We start from the raw sequence: 25,710 nt of genomic DNA on the forward strand, positions 1-25,710 counted from the left end.
TTTTAAGGTGAATATTTCGGAGGAGTTTTTCCTCTGAGCAGGATCCCAAAGCCTGATGCACGACTCCCCTCTAGTGGCTTCACAAGAACCAGGACTGGGAGCCAGACTGGGCTGCATCGGCTCCCACTCCTGCTCCAAACTCGGTGCCTGGTCAGCAGCCCCGCACACTCAGCTGTACCAGCTCACCCATCAAAGTATTCCTTCATCAACAACAGGTAAGTTTTTCAAACGAGTTAAGGGAGTTAATTTTAAGGTGAAGCAGCTCTGGACATTTTCACCAGAGCGGAGAGACACCCAGAGCCTATGAAGAGTCAACAAACCCCTGGAGAAGGTCCCCCCTCACCTTCACCAGCAGATGAATCCTCTGCCCTGACTCTCGGACAAGGCTGTAACGCCGTTCCAGGCGGTCCTGACAGTCCTCCAGGCTCAGCAGCGATTCTCTTTTACAATCTCTTCTCACAAATATGGGCGACGCCCACGATCCCACGATGGTCTGGATCTCCTCAACATTGTTTTTGGCTTTCTGTATCCTCTGCTCGAGGTCATGGACATCATCCATCACCATGGAGATGTGATCCCAGACACCTGGTAAAAAATGAGATGATTGACTACTTTTTTTCAGAGCTGCATGGCCAAGCTCTTGTGCACTCTCCATAAGACTTTTCCCCCACGGTTTCATGTATTTCTCACCCATCATTAACACAAGACACTTACCACCTCAACCAAAAGAGTCACTTCTAGCTCCCTCCTACCCCAACAATCCATGGTACAGCTGCAGCCTCTGTTTTCTGCCAGGAGCACCAGCACCGTGGGGACGTCTGACACTTCCCCCTTTCCCGTACCCAGATTTAATCTGCTACCAGAGAGAGAACAAGGACAACAGGCTGAGTGTTCCTGCCACTGTCACTAGAGCAGGGACCCACAGCCCCACAAACACAGGCTGTGACAGCCCAAGGTACCAGCGAGGGCTGCATTTAGATTCAGGGAACTTCATCTGCAGGAAAGTCCCTTCATCTTTGTTGTGCAATGGAGAAAGAGTTTTTCAGCATGAGGAATTCTGCTTTGCAAGTTCCCAAGGGAGGACACTTGTTCCTGTTCATACCACAAGCCTGATGACAGAAATATATATTCCAACAGCGAGCAGTTTGCTTTCACCAAGAGGAAACAAATTGTCTTCCTCCATTCTGCTTTGCAGTTAAAACTGATCAAGCAAGAACACTGGTTAAATCATCCCAAAGTCACGGTGCACAAACCTCACCACTAACCACAGTATTTCATCTGGCTGGAAAGGATAACGAGGTGGCCCTGGCCCCCACCGGGAGAAGTCTGTCCCAAGCCAGATGGCTGGGCCAAGGGGTCCCAGTCCCTGCACAACTCAGGGAGAAAGCAGTACCTTGGGGACACAGGGACATGACCACACAGTGGGTCACTTGGGCTGGCACGGGCAGGGAGCAGACTCTTCAACCCCAGCCTTGCCAGCTCTCACAAACCCCAATCTTGCCGTTTCCTCAGCATCACTGCTTACAGGGCAGCCTCTCTTCCCCAAAAGCCCAGAGGGAAGCTGAAGGGATCAGGATCCTGTCCCCAGCCCAAGCAGATCAAGGTAAGATGGGAAGGAGCAGGCAGGCTGGGGGCTGCCCTTTGTCTCCCCAGTGCTGGCTCTGCTGGAGAGTCCCCTGCCCTGCTGTGAACTGTCACTGGGAACCAGGTGATGGAGGCTGGGGACATGGGAGGAATCTGATGAGACCCAAGTGAGCAGGTTAACCATGAGCAATGTGCCCTGTGGCCAAGAAGGTTGATGGTACCTGGGCTGCGTGAGTAGGAGTGTGGCCAGCAGGTCGAGGGAGGTGAATCCTCCCCCTCTGCTCTGCACTCGTGAGGCCCCATCTGAGTGGTGTGTCCAGTTCTGGGCACCCCAGTTTAAGAAGGACAAGGAATTACTGGGGAGAGCCCAGCGGTGGCTACCAAGATGCTGAGGGGTCTAGAGCATTTTTCTTCTGAGGAAAGGCTGAGAGAGCTGGGGCTGTTGAGCTGGAGAAGAGAAGCTGAGAGGGATCTGATCAATGGGATCAATATCTCAGGGTGGGTGTCAGAGGATGGACCAGACTCTGTTCAGTGGTGCCCAGCACCAGGGTGAGGGGCAACGGGCACAGACTGAAACACAGGAGGCTCCATCTGAACATGAGCAGAAACTTGTTTGCTGGGAGGTGCCAGAGCCTGGCCCAGGCTGCCCAGAGCGGGTGTGGAGTCTCCTTCTCTGAGACATTGAAACCCGCCTGGACCCACCTGTGTGATCTGCTCTGTGACCCTGCGTGAGCAGGGGGGTTGGACTGGGAGATCTCCAGAGGTCTCTTCAGCCCTCACCAGTCTGGGATTCTGTGAAATCCTGTACGGCCTCTTTTGCCCTAACACAGAGCTAGCTCACCCTCCATCTTCCAGTTGAGTGTTTCTTCTGCCTTCTTCAGCTTCAAGTTAATATCCCACAGCTGCTCCTGTATGAGAGGGTATTCGACCTCCAGGACTGTCTTCAGGACCTTGTTGTATCTGTTCACCATCAGCTCCAAGTTGGCCGCCAGCTGCCGGTATGACTCCTTGGAGGAATAGATTTCTGCTGCCGTGGGTGGGATGGCTCCCAGGCGGCTGCCAGACAGGTAGCTCAGCTCCCTCAGCACCGACACCAGCTGCAGAAACAAGGCAGAGAGCTGAATGTGAGACAATCCTCCCCATTCACCTGGTAGACACCCTCCCGTCAATTCTGGGGATCTTAGGGGGTTCCTGCTGTTTTATTCACAAAGCAGTACGCTCTGAGAAGGGCCTGGACACCTCCTAGTCCAGACCATCTCCCTCCCATTGATCTTTGCCTCTGATTTGCTTCCCAATCAAAGACATATAGCTCTGTTAACTACCCAGCCAGCAAACCCTGTGCAGCCTCTAAAAGCCATGATGATCTCTGGTCTTCTCAGCTATCCTCATCAATACAGTCTTTCAGCAATACTGTGCCTGCAGGAGGAGGCACAACCAAAAGCATCTTTGAGTTGTGATGGAACGGGATTGAGTGGGTTATTAAACTATAAACCCAAGTAGAAGTGGGTCCCTGCAACAAACGGAGCAGCAAGGTCTTCCAACGCAATATATCACTTCTAAGACAAAAAAAAAAAATCTTTGCTCAGTTTAGTGGCTTGTGAGAGGGAAAATGCTCCTGAAACGGCACATTTTGGCTGGGTGACAGAAATTCAGTATATTGTATGGGCAATGGCAGGGGTGAGGAGTATCTACAATACTAAAGTGACTATGTCCACAATGACAAGAAGAGGAAAGAAAGACGGAGCGCAGAAGGGTGAAGGGAGCAGTTTGAGGAGGTGGATGGAAGAGGATGGGATGGGAGGAAGGGAAAAGCAGGGGATTGAGGGAGCAGGAGGCCAAGTGAGATAGAACCAAACTCCCCTCCCTTTTATGCACTGGAATGTCTGAGACATCCCCACCATGGTGTCAAGGATGTCTTACCCTCTTTCCCTCTCCTCCATGGAAGGTGAGCTCTGGAAGATTCTTTAATGTTGAAGGGTTGCAAATACATCCTCCCTTTAGGCAAAATGAGGTGCTCCTATCTGCTCTGAAGGGCATGAAGGGGCTGCTAAGCAGGCACCTGAGGACATGAGGCAGTCCTCAGTATGGAAAGCTGAGAGCAGCGCAGAAGCACTCAGAGACTGGAGCTGAGAACATGCTCAGCACGTCACAGGCTCCAAACCCTGGCACCAGGGTGAAGGGTGGAAAACATCCCCTGGGGCCATTTGCTTCCCACCTTAGCAAGGAGATTCCAAGGAGCTGGACAAATCCTTTGTCTGAGAGCCAAGCTGGAATGAGCTCTGGAACCTCAACACTTTTCTCTAACAGCAGCAAGTCCCAGGGAAAGGGGGAAGTGTTTGATGTTTTCCCAGGCCCCTGAGATTCAGCACCTCCGCAGCAAATGGCATTTCACATTTGAGAGGCCCCAGCTCTCATCAGGCCCCAGCACCTTTGAATCCACCTCTGCACTCTGCTGGCTTGGACCCTGCCTCTGCTTTGGGCAGGGGGATGGTCAGGCCTCCCTGTGCTGGAGAGGGCAGCCCTAGGGAACAGAGACCTACTGGAAGCCTCCTGCACCACAATTAAGGAAATCCAACAGCCACAACACTGAAGTAACAAAACAAACCTTTCCTGGGATTTTTATACCCTTTCAGGAAGCTCAGATTTCAGGTAAACATAACACGAACCCACGTCTGTAGGATGATGCTCCTACGCTCCCCACACCAGCGTCAAACCAACCTGCTCTGGAGATGTTGACACCAGTTAACATCTGGCTACTCACAGACTTTCTGGCTTTAATTACAATCTGCGCTGCTTAAACTGTAATCCTGATATTTTACCAGGAGACAGAGCCCACAAAGGGGATGGTTAATTCATGTCACCCATAACAGATGCTCCAGGGACCTCAGCAGAACAGATCTAGTAGCGATCCCACCAGACTTGCCATGCACGGTGGGGCACAGCTTGGAGACGTGCCCTCCGGCAGACAGGAAAGCTAGTTCTTACCTGGGGATCAAAATTAACTGGGATCAGTTTGGTTTCTGGATCTCGCCGGATAAGCGGTTGAGTAAGGTTGTACTGTGATTTTCCAGAGACTGTCTGGGACCAGTCTGCATAGAGCTTCTCCTGATACCTGCCGAAAAACAAACAAACAAATTAAAACATCCACCACGTAGCTGCCAAGCCCGCACACCAAGACATAGAACCAAATAAAAGCCAAGTCCACTTCTGAGGGCTGAAGAACATCAAGGAATATTTAAAACCCACCCACACCACCTCCATAAAGATCTTGGCTTCAAAGACAAACACCTGAAAACCAGTGACAGCATCAAGTCAGGAAAACAAAGATCCCCCAAGTACCATTCTTAGCAGAGGATTCAAATTTGGGGACAAACATTCAAAAGCTCAGAGCAATCAGTTCAGTTTTAGCATCAAACATTAAGATATTAAGGGAGGTGCAACGAATCCCACTCCCACTTGTGGAATACACACATTACAGCCACGGTAAGTACACTGTGAATGGGCACAAGTGGATTGAGACTTCTGGTCAGCTCAGGTTTTCTACCACAGCATCTGCTACATCCAAAAGAATCTCGTTCCAACATTTCTGCTGGGCTGCACAGCCCCTGTCCCTCCATGCAAACTTCTCATTTCAAGATATCACAGAAAGACTGTGGTGTGTAGCAAAGGATTCCTCCTCCTCTCTCATCACAAAATTCCTTCTGGCTTAGAAAGAGACATTCTCAGGCCCTGGGCTTGCAAATGTGCTGAAAGGTGCTTTAGAGAAGGAGAAGGAAATGGCCTCAAGTTGCACCAGGGGAGGTTCAGACTGGATAATAGGAAACATTTCTTCCCCAAAGGGCTGTCGGGCATTGGAACAGGCTGCGAGGGCAGTGGTGGAGTCACCATCCCTGGAGGGGTGGACAGACGTGGAGACGAGGTTCTCAGGGACACGGGGCAGTGCCAGGGTTGTGTTAATGGATGGACATGAGGGTCTCTTCCAACCAAAACAATTCTATGATTCTATAAGGTTTGGCTTTTTTTCATATAGTTACAGTCATGCCTGAGCCACCACTTACCTGTCGAGCAGCTGGATCATTTCTTCATACTTCTCTATCACCCTTCTTCCTCCAGCAGAGTCCAAGCAGCTGGTGGCACAACAGACAAGCTCAGCGTTACATTTAGCCCTGTGAGGCTGCAGTCTCTATTTACCCCTTCCCAAAACCACCCACCACCTTGCAGGCAGAGCCTGGCTGGGGATCTTACATTCCAACCCCACCATATCGCCCAAAACCATTTCACTGCACAAAAGCTCTCCAAGCCCCAGTGCGCCCTTTTGCGGGTGTTTGCATGGCAACTGGCAAATGAGAACCACGTCCTGGGGGAAGAACAAGGGCCCAGAGCTGCTGGAGGAACACTGGTCTCCGTAACATACTCAATGCTCCGGTGTTTGCACAGAGCAGGGCAACCTCTGCTCACCAGCCACCACTTTCTGAGGTCAAAGAGGCACAGAAAGAAGCAGAGTGTGGCTCCCGGCAGATGAAGCTCTTGGCGGTGCCCAATTCATGCCCCTCAAACCGAAGAGCAAAGGTGTCCCAGAGTGCGGGAGGCAGAGCCCTGGCCACGCTGCCAGGGCTGTACAGCCCAGGGAACAGCAGGCCAGAGGAATTCTTATCATGCTGTCTTTTCCCCACTGTTTCATCTACAATATCCAAGTTTTCCTCAAGATGGTTGTTGATTTTGGAGGACATATTGACAAAACTTGAATTAACTTAACCAAAAGCTGGAAAAAAGGAGCGCCTGAGCAGTCACCGCTGGGCAAGTGCTGAGAAACCTGCTGGAAGTAAACAAGTCCTCTGAGCAAATCCAAGTAAATCCCAGCAAAACCACTTTTGTTTCTCCTTTTTAATCCTTTTTCCCTTTCAACAGCATCATGTCACCACCGTTGCAGAGCATGTTATTAACTACTCTAAACAGAGGACAGAAAATCAGTGTGAAATGCAGATCTGGGTCCTTCATGGTGGACAAAAATTTGCCATTTAGGTTCAAATCAGACATGATAACTTGGGCTCTGTGCTGGGAACAGCCCAAGAGTTTGTTTCATTGCACCAATGTCTTTGCTGCTGCAGAATAACTGTGCACTTAAAGACACTTAATGGCAAGATACAGTGAGAGAAGGTTACAAACATGGTACAGTGACGGTCAAGTTATTTTGGTCAAGTACATTAAAAAAGTGGATCCATTTACACAGAATCCTGACCAGCACACGTGAAGCCATTCCTGTGAGCTACCAGGTGCAGTCCCTAGAACACCCTCAGTTGTCATAAGTCCAACACTGCCTTGCTTACAGAGCTCTTAAATGTTGTCTCATGTGGTGCCAGCTGTGAGTATGAGGCCATACTTCCCTGACACCATCCGTTATAACAAGCATTTGGGTGATAAATATACCAGCATTGGTTTCTTTCCTTGATCTTGGGAGATGGCTCCTTTGTTTAACGCTGAGAAAGTTTTCTTCTGCCCAACAAAATGCTCGTCTGCTCCCCAACATGCAAACCCAGCTCCATCGATCCATCTCAGCTGAGTCCAGCCCAGCACTTCTCTGCTATTCACAGTTTGGATGATGCCAGAACCAGGACTTGCAGCTGAGGAGGTCCTGGAGAACATGCTGAGTGGGATTGCAGCAGGAAAGGTTCTGATACCTCTTTCAATTGCAACCCGGGAACTATGTCTGAAAGCTGAATAGCCCACTGTGCCTCTTAATCGCTTCAAAACAAATCCAGTGAATGAGTTTCTTAAAAAAAATAATGATCACAAGGAAGCTGAAAAGCACCAGTGCAACCACTTCACACCTCTTTGACTAAGAATTATTTCAGCTATAACCATGGGATAATGTTCACCACAGAAAGAAAATCAGATTGATTACAGAGAAGATAGCAAGGTGGTCATAAAGCAACTTAGCTGGAACAGACACGCACAGATGTGGGATGTGCCTGAAGTGATCAAACGGCACCTGGATTCGCGCTCGCAGCTCCTGCGCCCAGCGCAGCGCTCCAGCCACCGGCGGCACGTTCTTGTGCACAGGGGGGGATCCTGGGGAGGGCACATTGGAACAGCATTTGACTGAACACTGCACTTGTAACCCCAAAGATGCAACAACAGAACCTCATTTGCAGAAAACTGCTCTGATTTCCCAGCTTCCTTCCTTAAATCCAACATCTGCCACACTGATGTAGGTCTGTGACCAAGGCGAGTGCCTCTGGATCTTGAATAAGGAGCTGAGATCGAACGAGAAGCCCAGACTATGTCCAAACCTGAGCTGACGTGAGGTGTCCCTTGCCTGGGACACATTCCCCGCCCCTCACAAACACTGACATAGGGATTTCTGACCAGGAGTTACTTCTGTCCGCCTTATCTAACAGCCACAGAACAATAACCACAAATTCACAGCAAATGATTCTCTCCATGATTCTCTCCAGTCCAGGACTTGTCTCGTTCCAGTATGATCTTTCTGAGGCAAGTAAATAGGTTATTGTTCAAAATGACACACTTGAATCCTCATAATCTGATAGAAATCCACCCATTCCCCCCTGTGCCAACAGTCACGGGGAATAATAAACTTGGAAAAGGCTGATTAAACCCTTGGTTACAAAGTCCCACTCGCATACTTTGCATTTTAAGCATTGTAAGGGAAACAAAATAAATTCATTCTGAGGAGCACATGAGTGGGTTTGCAGGTCCCATGGGGTGTTGGAGGCAGCACACAAATGTGGAGAGAAACCTCCTGTCACAGCCTCGCTGGGAGAAAAGCTCAGCATGTGTCTCCATTCCCAGTCACATATCATGCATACACATTTGAAAAAGGGTATTTTTACTGCTAACCAATTATTTGCTTTAATACTAAGAACAGAGCTTTCCCAGGCATTTCCATTGCCACTAGGAGCTACAGAGGCTGAAAACATCTGCAATTTGTAAAGTTTTGGGTTCCTTAGAAAAATAAATCATTTCCCCCCCAAATTAATCTCAATCAAACTCCCTGTAAAACCCATTTTACTCAGCACGTTCTACCTACCGAGCTTCAGCTCTGCCTGGATGTGCCGGGAGTAGATCAGCCTGGCGTGGTCCAGGGCCCTGCTGAACATGCTGATGAGGACGGAGTATTTGCCAGCAGCATCTGCAGCGACTACCGGTCGCTCCAAAAGGCTCCCGAACATGTCCAGCAGCTGTTGGGGTGAACACGCAGGAAAAGAAGAGGGGAAAAATTTACAACCCCGACTCCTGCAGAGAGATCAGCTGGGACCTTCCTCCCCAGCCCAGAGGCTTCAATACTGTCCGCACCGATGGGCACTTTGGAAAAAGGAAATTTGCTCCCTTTGTTACGGGGCCTCTCAGACTTTCTCTGGGGTTGGACCACATTCCAACTGTTGTTCTTCAAATGCTTCAAGATTTTCTATTTTTTTCAAAAAACTTACAAAGATAAACACTGTCACTTGCTAAAGTCTTTTCTACAAATGCTTATATTGATTTTTTTAAAAAAATACCATTTATTATTTCTGCAAGATAGATTAATTGATAAATAAACCAGCTTTGTTTCTAGAAAACCTGTTTCCAAAACTGAAACAGATCCATGTATTAATAATATTAACAAATTGATACTAACAATATCAATTCTCACCAGGAAATCCTAGAAAAAGCATGATTTCCCCCGACTTGCAGAGAGAGACACAAATATATCTCCTGGCATCCAAAAGCTTTGTGAGGGACCCACCAGCCTGAGCATCCCAAACCAAGAGCAGCCCAAAAGCTACAAGTCCCACTGTCCCACCAGCAAACACCAGCCCCATGTGCCTGTGGCTCCAGCACTGCCTGGTCTCCTCAGCGTGATTCTCACCGAGCCGGGTGCCCTGATTTCCCTTTTAGGGAAGAGCAAGGGAGCGATAAACAAACCTTGAAGGCGTGGTCCAAGTTGGAGGCGTCATCAAAAGCCTGGATGAAAATGGTGCCCAGCCGACGGTCCATGTCTTCTACTTTCTGCTGGAAACCAAAGGCATCCTGCTCAAAGTCCTGCACAAAGGCAAAACACAAGCTGTGAGGCTGCAAGATGGCACTAGGAAGGTACCTGTAACTCCTCGATCCAGAGATGCCCTCTCTTATTCACCGTGAACTAAGCCACTCCTCTGGCCAATCTTCAGCCATCGCAACGTGGCAAAGTCCTCATGAAGCTTGAGAACATTTCTGTGCTGTCCCATGGCTGAGATGTTGGCCCTTTCTCTGGGAGGGACCCTTTGGTCCTGAGGGCTTTCCACAGCCCACATGGCACTATCTTCAGCCTACAGGCAAGATGGACTATTTCCACACCCTCTCCCCCACCACTTGGCCTGAAGACCACACCATCATCCAGAAAACCCACGGATGCACCTGCTGAGTCCCAAATCCAACCTACTTTCAAGTCAAAACAAGCCTGTGGTTCCATGGTGAGCTGGTTGTGAGTGAGGCAGTTTCAAAACACTCGCACAGGTTGCCCAGAGAGGCTGTGGAGTCTCCACACTTGGACATAGGTAATCTTGGAGATATTTCACCTGACCAGTCACAGTCCTGCTCTAGCTGAGCCTGCTTTGAGCAGGGAAGGTGGACTGGGTGATCTCCAGAGGTCCTTTTCAAACTCAACAGTACTGGGTTTCTGTAATTTCCATCATCTTCTTGCACTGCTTTTCTTGCTTCAATTGTAATAAATCCTTTGAACTTCAAGAGTAACATCTATATTTGTTTTCCTACACGTAAAAGAGTCCAAATCAAAGACTGAACTTGACAGTCCGTGACAGTCCTTCTGTTCTAGCTTGGACAAAACCACTAAAAATGAGGTCATGTGTCTCTTTTCCAAAGGACAAAGTGCAAGGAAATAGCTTTTACTATTGCTACTGCTGAGCTCCAGCAGATCCAGATGCCATGTTTTAGCTAAAAAAAACGGCTCCAGCAGTGGCAGAGGGTGCAAAACTAGAGCACTGAAAGAACAAACATGACTCAGAGTCACACAAATGGCCATGGGGTCACCAAACCCAAGCCACCTCCTGCAGAGCCACTGTCACCTCTCCTCTGTGCCTGCCCTGCTGAAGGAGGGGTGCTATGGAGCAAGCAGCTTTCCAGCAAGAAACACTGGGGACGTGCCACCCCCTGCAGAGATGTACTGGGAGCTGCAGGAAGCAAAGCACGAGCCACCCATCCCCACACCAGGCAGGTCCCAGAGGGCTGGGAATATTCCTTTAATTAAAGCACTACTGATAATAAAATAGAGCATCCTTGAATTCTGAGAGCCCCAGATGCCATGTGTTCATCTAGGTAGGAGCGAACACATCCCAGAGATGATCTGAGTTGGCCCTCATCAGGCAAACTACCTTGTTTTTCCAAAACTAAGACAGAGTCTTATATTAATTTTTGCTGCAAAAGATGCTTACTTTTTTACATGTATAGCTGCCTGGACCCTATTTAAATTGACTTTTTTATGAACTGTAACTAGGGCTAATTTTTTGAATAGGGTTCATATTTCAAGCATCCTGAAAAATCATGCTATAGCTTGTTTTTGGGGTAGGTCTTATTTTTGGGGAAACATGGTAAATACCAAGAGCAGGAAAGCAAAGAGATGTGGGTGTTGGTATAGCTCTTATACCTCAGCAAGCACCATGTACAGCAAAAGCTTGTGCATAACTCATGGAAATCCCAGTTTCCCAGCTGCACTGATCTAAGGTGCTGATCTAGCAAGATATGTTAGATATAGACGTGCAAGAAGTCCCAAATCTCTGCAGGAAAGGCCAGCGGCTCCCTGTTCCCTCCAGTACCAGATCAGATCATAATGAAAGGAGGAAAGAGCTGGGAAGAAGAGAGCAGGAAACTGCTGCTTTGGAAACATGCACATGTTCCTGATGTTCCCGCAAACTGGTCCCACCTACCGTGTTGGTCAGGTCAAGACAGTCATAGGTTCGCTCTGAAAACACCTTGTATGCCTCCTGGAATTCCTCATACATGTCCAGGACCTGCTGGCCCAGGGTCTTCCCTTTAATCCCACTGAATTCAATTTTCTCCAGCTTCATCAAGTCCAAGGAAGTTGCCAGGAGATCCTTCAAAGTCAACGGAGGGAGACACAGGTCATGATGTTGACAAAAGAAGATGACAACAGCTGTCACGACAGAGTTGCACTTGCTGAGGGACCTTCCCAAGCACAGCGCTGGTGCTCAGGCTGGGTGGCAGGGATGGGAAGGGGGGAGCCTGATCTGCCTGTCCTGAGCATCAGTGGCTGCTCATAACACGTCCCTGCCCAGTGAGACCTGCTGCAGCCACTAGAAATACCATGACAACTGTAAAATCGCTTTTAAGTGTATTTAAAGGACAGATCCAAAGCAGGATATGAGACTCTTATATGTCATCCAGCATAGCTAAGAATCCCAATTTTATAGGTATTAACCAAGGACAGATTTCTAATGTTTACAGGTACCCAAACTGTCCAAAGCTCCTGCGCAGTCAAACCTCCACGTGTCCAAGTGGCTGTTGCAGCACCTGCCCCGCTGGCCCTCTCTGCTGAGGTGGCACACGGGTCCTTCCCTTCCCTTCCCTTCCCATCCTCTGCAGCCTGGCAGTGTCACCTCTTGGGAAAATGTCCCGCTCCCCCAGTGGTGGTGGCAGCACTGGGCAGCTCTGCTGCCATCCCACCTCATCTGTCTCCCTAGGTAGGGCCAAGTAAGGGCTGGTTGAACATCCATTGTCTCAGAGGACCAGGAGAAATGTGCACAGGAATGTACTGGTGGCCACTCTCTGCTTGCACTTGTCCTGGGGCCACCCGAGCAGGGCAGCAGGTTTTACCACAGACACGTAATATGAAACAGTGCAACGAACCAAAGGAAAGGGATCCTTCCCTCTTCACGTGCTCATGGGCTACCCATGCACCAGTGTAACTGCAGCTTTTATGAAAATTCGAAAACAAATGCACATATGCATTCATATTCACTTCGACACACCAGCACATCCGCTTGAACAAATACCTAGTAAGGCAAAAAAATAATGTGGAAATACCAGTTGTCCCTTGCTTTGTCTTGCAAGGTTGCTTGAAATGAAGTGATGAGGGGAAATTGAGACGGAGAGAGATGCAGCAGTTTTCCTCATTAACAGGCTGGTGTGCACTATGCTTTTAATTATTGTTTTACAGCTCACTCCGCAGGCTCTCCCTCTGACTCCAGATACTGCAGCTTCTACTGTCCCTGGAGTGTGGGACAGCCACGGAAGGAGGAAACAGACACTGGTCAAAACGCACAGTGCCCCAGCTCAAAACCTCCCCACTGGCTTTTGTCTGCAGCCCATATCCACAGTGTGCCCATGGCATCCATGGAATCCCAGCAGTCAGTGCCCCAGAGCCTTTACAGGGTCCCAGTAAACCTGTCACCAACACTGTCCTCATGATAACCTGCAGTTATTCCTGTGTCTATTTATATTCCTCTCTACACTGACCAGCATAATTTGGTTTATTTCACATCAAACCCTACTGGAAACCATCATTATGAATACTTTTAAAATAGGCACCAGCCATGACAGTTTTCAACATAGTTAATTAAGGAACACATAAAAGTATATGGCACATTTAAAGCAGTAAAACTGCAAACACCAGCAACCTGTACACTGGCCATCCAACCCTACACACTGAGAACGCAGCAACAATCAACAAAGAAATTCATTTGGGATGTGTGTGGAGAGCAGATGAATGTGTGTGGTTAGCCACGTGAGAGATAACAGGTACATGCAAGGTCTGTACAAGAGGTACATACAGTATCTGTATAAGAGGTATATACAGTGTCTGTATAACAGGTACATATGGTGTCTGTATGTCTGTGGTCTCCAGACACAGCCATGTGGTAAGGAGAGCATAGGGAGCTCCCACATTCACACTCAGACCTGCTCTCTGCAGAACATCTCCTGTGGCTCAAGGAGCCCTTGGCCACACTGGGAGCTCAGGGATGACACCCCAATGTCCCTGCCTCAGGTGACAGATCTGGCAAACAGGGACACCCCTGAGCCACAGCACCCCAGTTTGATGGATATGACGATGCGAAGGGACAACCTGGTGAGGAACGTGTCCCTGCTCCTCCCCAGGCCCACGTGGCACAGCCAAGGGGATCCTGCCATCTGGCCTCTCCAAGACAGGCAGGACCCAGCTCTAGGGTGTCATAGAATCATAGAACCATTTCAGTTGCAAGAGACCCTTAAGATCATTGAGTCCAACCATAACCTAAATCTGTCTCTGATGGCACCAGGAGACCTGGGAGATTACATTCCTTTATTTACAGCTGTGCAAACCACACCTCCAGTAATCCTCCTTTTCTTGCCCCAACAGGAGCAAGGAGTCCAACGGGACTCCTGAGAGCAAAAAACACACCTATCAACCTGACCAGCTTACATATGCACTGAGCAGGACATAGTAAAACACAGTCTTAGACTCGCTGTAACAGGAGACCTAACAGCAAAAGAGTGGCCCCATTCCCTGGTATCAGGTGAAGCTATAGAAAGGAAAGATGCCAGCAAGTGATCTCCTGGCTACAGAGTTCTCCTGACGGTTTGCAATGTTTTTCAAGACCAGAGTCTCACCTCCACCATCTCCAGCCTCTTCAGGAAGGTGTCCAGCCTCGCAAACACCATCGTGGAGCTGAAGTCCCACTCCCTCACTTCTTGGCCTGGTTCATAATACATGTGCAGTTTTTCCCTTCTCTCCTCAAATGCCTCTTTGAACATGTTCAGGATACCGAGCACCATTCGCACCTTGCCCAGGCTCTCCTCCATGTCCCCTTTCAGAAGGTCTTCTGGAGACAGGTACACCAGGGCCTGGAAGAGCAAAATCACACCTGAGAGGTCACTTCTGCCATCATGGAAAACAAGGACTTCTTGTGTTGAACACATTTGAACCTGTTTATTAAGTTAAATGTTGCCTAAAGAATCACTTTTCCAGGGAAGGACAATAGGAAGAAGGGGAGAGGGGACACAGGGGACTGCAAACACAGGCATCACAGCCACAGACCTGCTCAATGAGAAGGTTGCAGATCTCCTGGAGCAGCACCACTATCCGCACGGGCATGTTGTAGTGCTTGGAGGTGACCCAGATCAAACACACCACGTGGAGCAGGGGGAGCAGGAAAGGCTTCACCTCGCTGAACTCAACCCTCTCTACGTCTTCCAAGCGGCGCTTGAGGGGTGTCAGGTGCAGGTGAACGTCCTGAGCTTCAGTCAAAGCTGTGTTGAGAGACGTGAGAAGCGGTAAGAACCACCCAGCTGCGGTGTGCTGGGTTCCCAGCTAGGTGCTGGCCTCACCACATGGAAAAGTGCCTGGGAAAAGAAACTGTCCTGACAAGCACTGAGCACCCTCAGCCACCTGTGTGCTGCAGGTCACTCACTCGTGAACATCACTCACCTGCGGCAGTAACCAGAACAGAAATAAGCTGATGTGATGGCAGGGGACAGGGAGCTGGGACAGGGCTTCGTGGAGAGCCTGAGTCCACAACTGCTAAAAAGTCACACGGAATTTGCCCAACAGCACCAAAAATACAGTGCTGCCATGGCTGTGAGCCATGGCCTTGCTGTACAGCACGACAGGCTGTACAGCCTTGGCCTGAGCCCTTTTTAGCTCAGTTTTGGCTCAAGCAACTCCTTGTCCAGCGGGCAGATGACGACGGCCCCACTAGTCCTGACTGTAATAGAAAACCTGTCAACAGTAAAGCAACTGATGTCTGACTCGTCGAAAGCTTTAGCTTAGCTCTGTACAGCTGTGTGGTTTTACCCTGAAGAATTACCCCAGAGCGCAAGCATTAATAAAACCAGATCGTTGTGCAATTAAACCTGTGGACCAACAAGAAGTGACAGAAGTGCTTGAATGCATGCAAAAATAACCCCTAAGGCCCAAGACCAAGGAAGAAGAGACTCCCACTATCAGCATCACCCTCCCAGCAAATCCACCAACAGCAGCCACACCAGTACAATGCCAGGGAAAGGGGCAGAGACTTAAAAGCAGGTGCACACAAATCTGAACTGCGCTGTAATGGAAATTAACAATTATAGTCCAAATTATCCAATTAGGGTTAGTATCGCTGTAGCCGGATTAAAACCAAATATTTGTTGTATTTTGATTAAACCCTTAAAGTATTAATTAGTTTAACAATGAACCCTTGGCTCCTTATATAAGGGGTGTTTCTCCAGCCCATTTAAACTGCACAATGCAGAGTGTGACACAGATCCTTAAGAGATTCAATGTTTGCACGTGAAGTGGTGAAGAACAGTGTTTTCTGCCAGCACGTGCACAGCTAACACAGTCTAGATGGTTTCATTGTGCCAGAGAGCAGCTGGGTTGGACATGGATGTCCAGCTGTGTTGGTCTGCAGGGACAGACCAGCAGGACTACACTGTTTTTCACTACAGACAGGGATTTGCAATATTTCCTTGGGCTGCGCTCAACTCCCCTAAGCAAAGCAAAGCAAGGAAATTCGGGCTGCAGTGGCCAAAGCCTGAGAAGCAGCGCTCTAACAAAGCAGTCTTAGGTACAAGATCTGTCCTCTTAGTCTGAACTCCCGTTCCTGCATAATAACACCAGAGGAGCTGGTGGAAGTTGAGGTGAGTCCTGTTAGAGTAATGCAAACACTTTATTACAGCAGAATAAATTCCCAAACCCATTCACCCTGAACTTTGGCAAGAGTCTGGCTCAACAGACCAGCGATGGAGCTTGTCCCAGCCTGGAAACAAAAGCCTAGACTCAAGCACAAGCAGCCCAGTCTCAATTCACAAACTAGAAAGATTTGGCTTGAAATCAGTCACACCAGGCCATGAAGAAAGGCCAGAAGCCAGCACTGTGGTAAAGTTGCCCCAGCATCTCACCTGCCTCAACATCCATTAGCATGGTTTTGAAGGCTGGGATGTAGCTGCTCTCAACTCTCTCCAGCAGCTCCATCATGTTCCTGACCTTCCTCGTTGTCAGCTGGTTGTAAATGCATTCCAGGTCATCACACCTACAGCAACCGAGACACAGAATCACAGAATCAGTTGGTTGGAAGAGACCCTCAAGATCGAGTCCAACCATAACCTAACCCCTGGCACTGCCCCGTGTCCCTGAGAATGTCATCTCTGTGACTGTTCAACCCCTCCAGGAATGGTGACTCCACCACTGCCCTGGGCAGCCTGTTCCAATGCTTCACAACCCCTTCTGGGAAGAAATGTTTCCTAATATCCAACCTCAGCCTCCCCTGGCGCAACTTGAGGCCGTTTCCTCTCATCCTGGCGCTTGTTCCTGGGGAGCAGAGCTCGACCCCCCCTGGCTCCAAGCTCCTTCCAGGCAGTTCAGAGATCAGAAGGTCTCCCCTCAGCTCCTGTTCTCCAGCTGAACCCCCCAGGTCCCTCAGCCACTCCCATCACACTTGTGCTCCAGCCCCTCACCAGCTCTATTCCCTTCTCTCAACTCACTCCACTACCTCAAGGTCTTTCTTGGCCTGAGGGGCCCAAAACTGATTTGAGGTTTGGCTTCCCCAGCGCTGAGTACAGTGGGACAGTCATTGCCCTGGGCCTGCTGGCCACACTGTTCTTGATGCACACCAGGATGCTGGTGGCCATGTTACCCACCTACACCGGGTCATCAGCTGTCCCCCAACATCATCTGTTTCCCCTGGGCCTGATTCAGGGCTTCCTCCAGCTACACATGGACTGTGGAAATGGGAGAAAGCTGCATGAGGCACAGACAAACCCTACAGGACAGAAAGTGCTGAGTTCAGCATGACAGCAGCTCTGCTACTGACAGAACATCGCTGAAAAAAAGCCATCGTGTTTCTGCAGGCATTAGCAACAGCTCTCCAGCCAGCAGGGCTTTGCCCCGAGTCAGCCTGAACCAGTACAGCACAAAGGTTTTCAAAGGGCAGGAGGAAATACCACTCCCAGGCTCCTGAGCATCTAAAGCCCCTCCGGCCCTGACAGATGAACAGCAGCCAGCTGAGATGCACCATTTCCAGACAGCCCCCAGCAGGTGTCCATCAGCAATTACTCCTGTGGATGGCTCCTAGTGAACAGTGACGAAAGAGTGCCCAGAGCGGGTGTGGAGTCTCCTTCTCTGAGACATTCGAACCCGCCTGGACCCACCTGTGTGATCTGCTCTGTGACCCTGCGTGAGCAGGGCTTGGACTGGGGGATCTGCAGAGGGCCCTTCAGCCCAACCAGCCTGGGATTCTGTAAAGGGCATTTCTGAAAAAAGTCCCTTGAGGTGTAGCCTCTGTGGTGGGGCTAAGTTAAAACACAGCCAGCTGCCCAGTGACCTCCCAGGCACTTTGCAGATCATGATGATTTTCTGTGCGGGAGCAATTTTCCTTAGTTGAAGCCTACATGAACCCCAAGTGGCCTGTTCTTCTCAACTCATGGAATTAGCAGCTCCACCACCAGCACTCTCCCTCTACACAAAACCAGCACCACAGGGCACCATGCACTGGCCAGGCTGCTCTGGGTACCTGTTCTTCCAGAACTCCAGCTCCACCTTCGGGTTCGGATTGCTGCCTTGCAGGAGAGGCTCTGAAGACTCTTTCTTCAGTGCCTCCTGGATCTGGTGGCTCCAGTCTATGATGGCCGACTCCATGGCATACACCAGAGATTTATCTATCCGTTCCATGCTGTAGTAAACAGAGTACGTGATTAACTTTGTTGATGTGCATTGCTCAGTTGGATCTACTTCCAATGGCCGTGTGGGCAGCTGGATTTTACAGGGTTTCACATTTCAAAACCACAAAACAATCAAACCCCATAAGATTTTGTCACTGGTTTAATATAGGAATTACACTCTGGAGAAAATGGCTGAATGTCTGCAGCAGTGTGGGCAACAACACTGTTCATAAAGTGAATGGTGGAAATGAAGAGCCAGTCGCCACCTCTCTGCACAGCCAGTCATTGTCACATCAGATCCATTCAGGTTCAGGATCTGACCTGGAGACTCACACATCCAGCAAGATTCTCTCTCCCCATACCATTCTCCCTCAAAATATTCTACAGCCCTGCAGTCATTAACTCACTTAATTCAGCAAGAAACACCACCAAGTGGGCTGGGAAGCTGAGGACAGGTCACCCCACTGCCTTGGAAGCAGTAACTTCTCACAAAATCCCACCCGCACCACGTCCTGTCTGAGGAGTGATTCATTCCACTGCACCCACACATCTCCTGGGGTTCCACAGGGGCACGCACGCAGCCCAGACACGATGACAACTTGATGTACAAACGCATCTGCTTCTCTGGACCTTCCAGAACCTGTTATTTTGGGGTGGTACTCACGATTTCTCATTTTCCAGATCAATGTCCTCAATTCCCTCTGAGCCAGCTGGGAGAGGCAGCAAGGTCTTGCCGTCTACTTGGCCAACAACTGTGAAAATGGTACTTTTGAGGTTGTGGACATGACGCACGATGTCTTGTGACACCACTTGTGGCCAGCCCTGATGGTTCTTCTTGTTCGTTAGGATGGGCACGATCACCTACAGCGGGAGTCACGGAAGACCAATGGAGAAAAAAGTGCAGCAGGAGACGGACGGGCCACCAGGCTCTGAGGTCTGTGCTTGGCCAAGCCTGGAGACCCATATTCATTGCTGTCTCAAGCAGTTCCCATGTGAAATAGAGGCAGCTGATGATGAATGGGCATCTCTACAGGCCCACTTTATACAGCAGAACACCCTTTTCCCCAAATCCAAGCAGCCAAGGAGGGTGGAAGCCAGTAGGCAAAGTGAGCAGCCCCATCCCCAGGCTCTCCCAGCCTTTCAAGCCCGCAACTGGAGATGGCCCCATGGGCTGCTGTCCCTTGCCCTCACAACTGTCCCCGGTGCTTGGTCCCCATGTCCCTGCCCATGGGCACAGCCGTCAGGCTGCCCTTTGAGCCTGCCAGGGCTGGGCTGAGCTCAGTGTGCTGCAAGGGAAGGTCTGCTGGTACCCCCTGGGATACACTGGTGGTGAGGGTCCCCCAGGTCCCAGCTGCAGCCCACCAAACAGGAGCTTTGCCTTTATCAGCACTTTTACTGACCCGGCAGCATGGGGTTGTGGGGCTGGTCGGGGTTTGCCCAGATTTGAGCTGCTTTTGGCTTGTTTGAGCTGTGACAGCAACACCGTGTCTGTCACCTATCCTGGCTGGCTCTGCACTGGGACCAGCCTGTGGCAACAGCCTAACAAAGCCAGGTTGTCCCTAGTGACAAACAACAGCCCTTTGTGTTACTGGACTCAGGGTGGGGGTAGGGGAGGGGGGGAGGTGACTAAAGGCATAAAAATAGCTGCAAATGGACATAAAATTGAAACGGAATAAAGCAGCTCAGCACCTCCATGGTGCTGTCCCAGGATGCTGAAGACTCTTTGGAACTGTGGCTGGCTCTGTAGACCCGAAGAAGACCCGACCAGCCACCTTCGTGCCCAGGGAGCCGTGGGAAGGGGGAGCACAACCCCAGGGAACACACGGGCAGGTGCTGACGAGTTCACCTTCAGCAGTTTTAGCTGCATTATTAGCAAGATGTGTCTCTATTACTTAAAGCATGTGGACTGCTAATGCCAGTGATGTTGTAACCAGGCAAATGATAGCCGTTCATTTTCTTTCTGACTGTTAAAATGATAACTGGACTCAGGATGAAGCCCCAGCCCACAGAGCAGGTGTGTTCCCTTCGGCACCGCAGGAGTGAAGCAACAAGTGGACAAGGTCACCAGCTGTGACCCCTCACTGAATAAAGACAAAGTGTGGGCAGAGGAACACACGACCCCAACCCCAGGAAATTCAAGACCTTTTTCACCTTCACGCAGACCCACCCCATCTGCCTGACCCAGCACCACTGCTGCTTTTGCCTTCAAGTGAAGCTTGAGAGGAAAATAGGATGAAAACCAGGCACAATCTGCTCCCTGCAGAAATACTGCATGTCTGCACAGGGGAGAGCAAAGCCTGCAAACACGCAGCTGGGACGCACAATCCCGGCTCCCAAAGGCATTCAGAAAACAGGATTTAACAGGATCTGCCAAAGTGTTCCTACCCCACCATCTACCCATAGCAGACGGTGCTTGCAATGCTATTGGCCAGCCGTGATGCAAAACCACTGTTTGTGCAGACTTCGCAAGACCACGGGGCTCATCAAAACAAAAGCTCCCCGTATAAATCATGTGTTTTCTCACAAAACCAGGATAACCAGTCTGGCAGCCTGCTCTTGGGAATCCAATCTATCAGTCACCATCTTAATATACCAAACATCATGATCAGAGCTTCTCAAATCCAGCAGCTCCTCTGCTTTCCCATTACAGCCTCATTCCTGAGACTTCTCCCGGTGAGGAGCCATCAGGAATAAACCGAAACAACATTGTCTAGTTCAGGCTAATAACACAGCAAAGCAAAAGCACTCGAACCTCTTGACGATCTCTTTAAGAAAACATCAGCCCACCTGAGATAACCCGACACTGAGCTACAGGAGGCTCCTGAACATCACAAAACACTTTTTCACTATGAGAGTAATCGAGCACTGGCCCAGGTTGCTCAAAGAGGTTGTGAAGTCTCCATCCTTAGAGATACTGAAGAGCTACCTGGACATGGCCCTGGGCAACTGGCTCTGGATGGCCCTGCTTGAGCAGGGGTTTGGAGTAGGTGACCTGCAGATGTCCCCTCCAGCACCTGTGGGTACATCAGTCCCACAAGGACCCCACTGATAGACAGAGCTGATGTGGATCAGCATTCAGGTGGTTTATATGAGTTCTAAAGCCGTCCATGGTACTGCAAAGGGCAGAGTTAAGGGTACAAGTGCATCAGCAGAGAAGGGAGGGAGGCCAAGGAGCCTGTCTGTAGGAGGGGACACCTTCCCCGCTGCCATGTGCGAGGGGCACCCGGTACTCATGGGTGCCAGGGCTCCCTCTGCACCTCCGGGGCTGCCCAGGCCTCACAGGATCCCAGCCTGGTTAGGTTGAAGGGATCTCTGCAGATCCCCCAGTCCAAGCCCTGCTCACGCAGGGTCACAGAGCAGATCACACAGGTGGGTCCAGGCGGGTTTCAATGTCTCAGAGAAGGAGACTCCACACCCGCCCTGGGCAGCCTGGGCCAGGCTCTGGCACCTCCCAGCAAACAAATTTCTCCTCCTGTTGAGCCTGCCCCCGTGGCCCCTCATCCTCACCTCCTCCACGAGGGCGGCAAAGTGCCGCAGGGCATCGGCGGGCAGGTCCCCGCAGAGCAGCTCCCCGGGGCCGGCGCCGGGGGCCCGCAGGAAGAACAGCCCCTTGCGGCGGGCGGCGGGGGGCGGCGGGGGCGGCCCCAGCTCCAGCTCCCCGGCCGGGCCCCGCCAGAGCAGCAGCGCCGGCCCCGCCGGCCCCGCCAGGAAGCTCCGCAGCAGCGGCCCCGCCGCCTCCCCGCCTGCCCAGCGCTCCCAGCGCTCCGCCGGCACCCCCAGCCCCCGCGCCGCGCACCGGCACAGCCGCTCGGCGCCGGGCACCGGCTCCACCGCCTGCTCCATCCGGCCGGCACCGGCGGGTGTTTGCGGGGAAGAGCCGCGTTGCCCGGGGGAAGGGACACTGCGAGGAGCCGGGGGCGGGCCGGGGCGGGACCCAGCTCGCCTGGGAGACGCAGCTGCCCCGGGCAACCACGGGTATCACACAAGCTGGGGATGGAGGGCCTGAGAGCAGCCCTGCGAAGGACTTGGGGGTGCTGGGGGATGCTCCCTCTGGGGGGGGTCTGGATACCACTGGATCCACCTGGGCACCCCCAAAGTGGCTTTTTAGCACTTATTTTTCTCCTGAAAAAGCAAACACAGTGGGGCTTTCTCCCACCTGGTTTGGCCTTTAGGAAGGGAAGAGCAGAAGAAGGGGCCTTGGGGACTAGAACCACTACGCAAACATTTGATTAGGGAGACAGGAGCTAGAGATTTGTCTGTTACTGTGGAAGAGGTGACAGCGGTGTGATCTTTGCCTCCAGACTAATCCCAAAAATATGCCCAAGCTAGAAATGGGTCAAATGGGGAAAGGGAATGGGCCTGGACCACAATGGCAAACTGATTGTTCAGAACTCCCAGGAAAAGGGGGGTACCGATATTTGTTGGTATTAACTGATGTTTTTTCAGGTTGGCCAGAAGCGTTCCCTACCAGGACAGCAAAAGCTTAGGAGGTGACTACAACACTGATACACAAAATAATACCAAGGCTTGGAGGCCCAGCTGTTAGATCCTCTGATTGAGGGCCACATTTTACTGACGAGTATGTGAAGTCTTTTGCAGAAAACTTTGAAACCATAATAGGAAGGTCCATTTCAAGACCCCCTGACTGCTACCAATATCAGAGAACAGAATGCCTGGATTCGCCATTCTAGAGTGAAGAAAGCCTGCGAAACACCACGGAGGGTAACCCGGGCGCAACCTGGAAAACTCTGTTTTTCACAGTCACCTTTTGGTCCTTCTGGGGGACCAGCCTGGGTGGTGCTTCCCGCATTGGGAAGAAGAAACCCAAAAGAACAAACAAGTAGAATTTTTGGTAGATATGGGGGCAACACTAATGAAAACCTGGACAGAAGAAACTTCAACCCCATGACGGGAGGGGCCTTTTTCTTGTTTTGTTAACTACAGAACCAGCCGCTGCCCCCACCCTGAAGCACGCAGGCTGTTGTCCCACACTGCCAGCACCACCCCCCTTCTTTTAGCAGGATCATTTTATCTGAGCATGGCAGTGGCCCTAAAGGCACTTGCTTTGATAGAGCTGTCCAATAAGGTGTTGAACAAGTCCTCGCAGACACGGAATGATGTAGCACGCTATAGAAATCAGTGCTTCTGTTACTTCGATTAAAGAAGTAATTTCTCTCAATATTACAAACCAAGATTCTAACAATCCCATGAGTGGACTATCTACACCTGAATTCTCAGCCAATTCTTCTGCTGAAGCTGTGGTTAGACATATATCACCTTTTTCTGCCAACATCCTATCTGGGACCATGTTATTTTCCCATGCCATTCTACTAGTAGCATCTAATTGTTTGGTGATTCATTTAACTGCTTGTCTAGTATAACTTATAAATAAATGTTATTTATCCCGTCTACATTCTTGTTTGTAGTTACCTACCAAAACAAAAAGGACTCAGAACCCGCAGCTAACTTGACTTCTTGCTTTGTGTTCCTTGGGGACTCCTCTGGGGACCCCAATCTAATTGAAATAAACCCTGTCATCAGAGGAAAGCCCTCAACTCCTTTTTCTGTTGCCCTGATGGATCACAGGGTTCAAATGCCAGGGTAAAAGGAATTTCCAATTGTACGACGTCACAGGTACCTTCCCAGTGGGGGTAAAATGGAATGAAGTGTCATCTTCCCACAGTACCACCAAAGATCCACTCAAGAAGCATTTGAGGACATATGAGGACCAACTTCCCGTGTCTCTGCACACCTACTCATGTTCCTAGGAACTTGGTATCATTCCTGCCGCGTCGTGAGAGACAGGCAGTATGATTTCCAATTATTCCTGAAAATGCCAGGGGGATTTTGATATTTTTCCCTGCAAAGCTGGAAACAGGAGGGAGAGAGTATGACACGACTTATTTCTCCATGCCGTAGAGTCTTGGCATAAGGCTAAGACGCACTCCATCCCCTGTCAATCTTCGCTCCACCCCAGAGGGAAGGGTACCACTTGGGCCACAGGCCTTCCTGCCGCACAGGCATAGCAATTGCTCGTTTAGGCTTTGCACCATATATTTGATCCATTCTACCCAGGCATTTGTACCTCCATATATTTTGAACCTTCCCAGGGCATCTTTTCTACTAATGTCTATTTGTGGTCCATAAACCCCACTTACTGAATCATCTGCTCTCTGCCTTGCAATTAGCAAAGGGTTGCACTGCAGAGACTCACACCCTGGGAGAGACTGTCCTTTAGATAGGGTCATTTTTCTTTTCAACTCTATAACCGTTCATTGCTCACTGTCCATCCCCTAAACTCTGTGCTCCAAATAACACTGTACCAGGAGGGGCAATGAGAGCACAGGCGGCGGCCTTCCCCGGCCCCAACCACCGCCTGCCCGCCCCAGTCCGCCGCAGCGAGCCCGGCCGCCCATCCCCGCCCAGAGTTCCTCCCCACCCCCCGCCCCGGCCTTTCGCCAGCGAGTTCGCCTCCCCCCCGGGAAGCCGGGGCGTCCCTGCCGGCTCCGTGCCCGGGGTGGACGGGGGTGGACGGCGGGGGGGGTGGACGGCGGGGGGGGTGGACGGCGGGGGGGGGGGCACGCGGGCGTCCCGCGGTTTCTCAGCCCCGCTGTCGGAGGCCTAACCCCCTCACCTGCCCGTGCTGCCGCCTCCCGCGCTTCTTCCTCGGTGGCTCGCTCGCTCGGTCCCTCGGCCCGCTGCCCGCCCCGGCCGCGGGCTGAAGAAGAAACGGACCCCGCCAGCGGCTTTGCCTCCCCCCGGGGAGGCATAGAGACACCGCGTCCCCGTCCCCGTCTCCCCGTCCCGGCCCGCCTGCCTCCCTGCCTACCCGCGCGCGGGGTTCCTCGGCCGATCGGCAAGACGCTCCCGCGCTGGCCTCCCCGCGACCGCCCGCCCGACGGGCTTGACTCCGAGCGACTGACCGTTGGGCACCTGGCGGGGGGCAGGGGGCCGGTTGCCGGGCGGCGGGGAGAGCGCGCATGCGCGGCGCGCGCAGTTGCCGACCCCCTCCGGCCCTTCCCGCGGGTGGGCCGGAGGGGGCGGGGGGCAAGGCGAGGGCGGGAGAGACCGCGCTTTGGGGTGCGGGCGGGGGGCAGGGTGTTTGTGCTCGCCGTGCAGTCTGAGCCGGAACACGAAGTGAAATTATACGGCGGCGGCGGCGGCAGGTGCGGGTGGGGGGCACGACGACACCACCACGACCCCGCCGCCCCTGCCGAAATAAACCCCCACCAAAAAAAAAAAAAAACACCGCCACGAAACCCGCATCCCCACGCCACGCGCGAGCCCCGAAACTCCAGACACGGACTCGCCGAGCGTGTGCACGGATCGCGAGGGTCGAAAAGCTCGACTCGTAGAGTCGCGTACACTGTCCCGCAGCCACCCGCGAGAGGCTCGCTCGGTCGCGTCCAGCTCCTGTCCCTGCATAGGACCAACCGCCCCGCCGTTCCGGTTCAGTCCTTGCCCGCCGGTCCCACTTACTTAGACTAAGCCTAAAAT

The 25,710-nt window shown here is 51.4% G+C and overlaps 1 pseudogene; it reads right to left on the reverse strand.

Moving 5' to 3' along the window:
* The window catches only part of LOC136115646 (dynein axonemal heavy chain 9-like), a 108,910-nt pseudogene extending 83,713 nt beyond the window's left edge, over positions 1-25,197 (reverse strand).
* Between the last annotated feature and the right edge of the window lie 513 nt (positions 25,198-25,710).

This window comes from Patagioenas fasciata, chromosome 22, assembly GCF_037038585.1.
Source record: "Patagioenas fasciata isolate bPatFas1 chromosome 22, bPatFas1.hap1, whole genome shotgun sequence".
Taxonomy (NCBI): Eukaryota; Metazoa; Chordata; class Aves; order Columbiformes; family Columbidae; genus Patagioenas; species Patagioenas fasciata.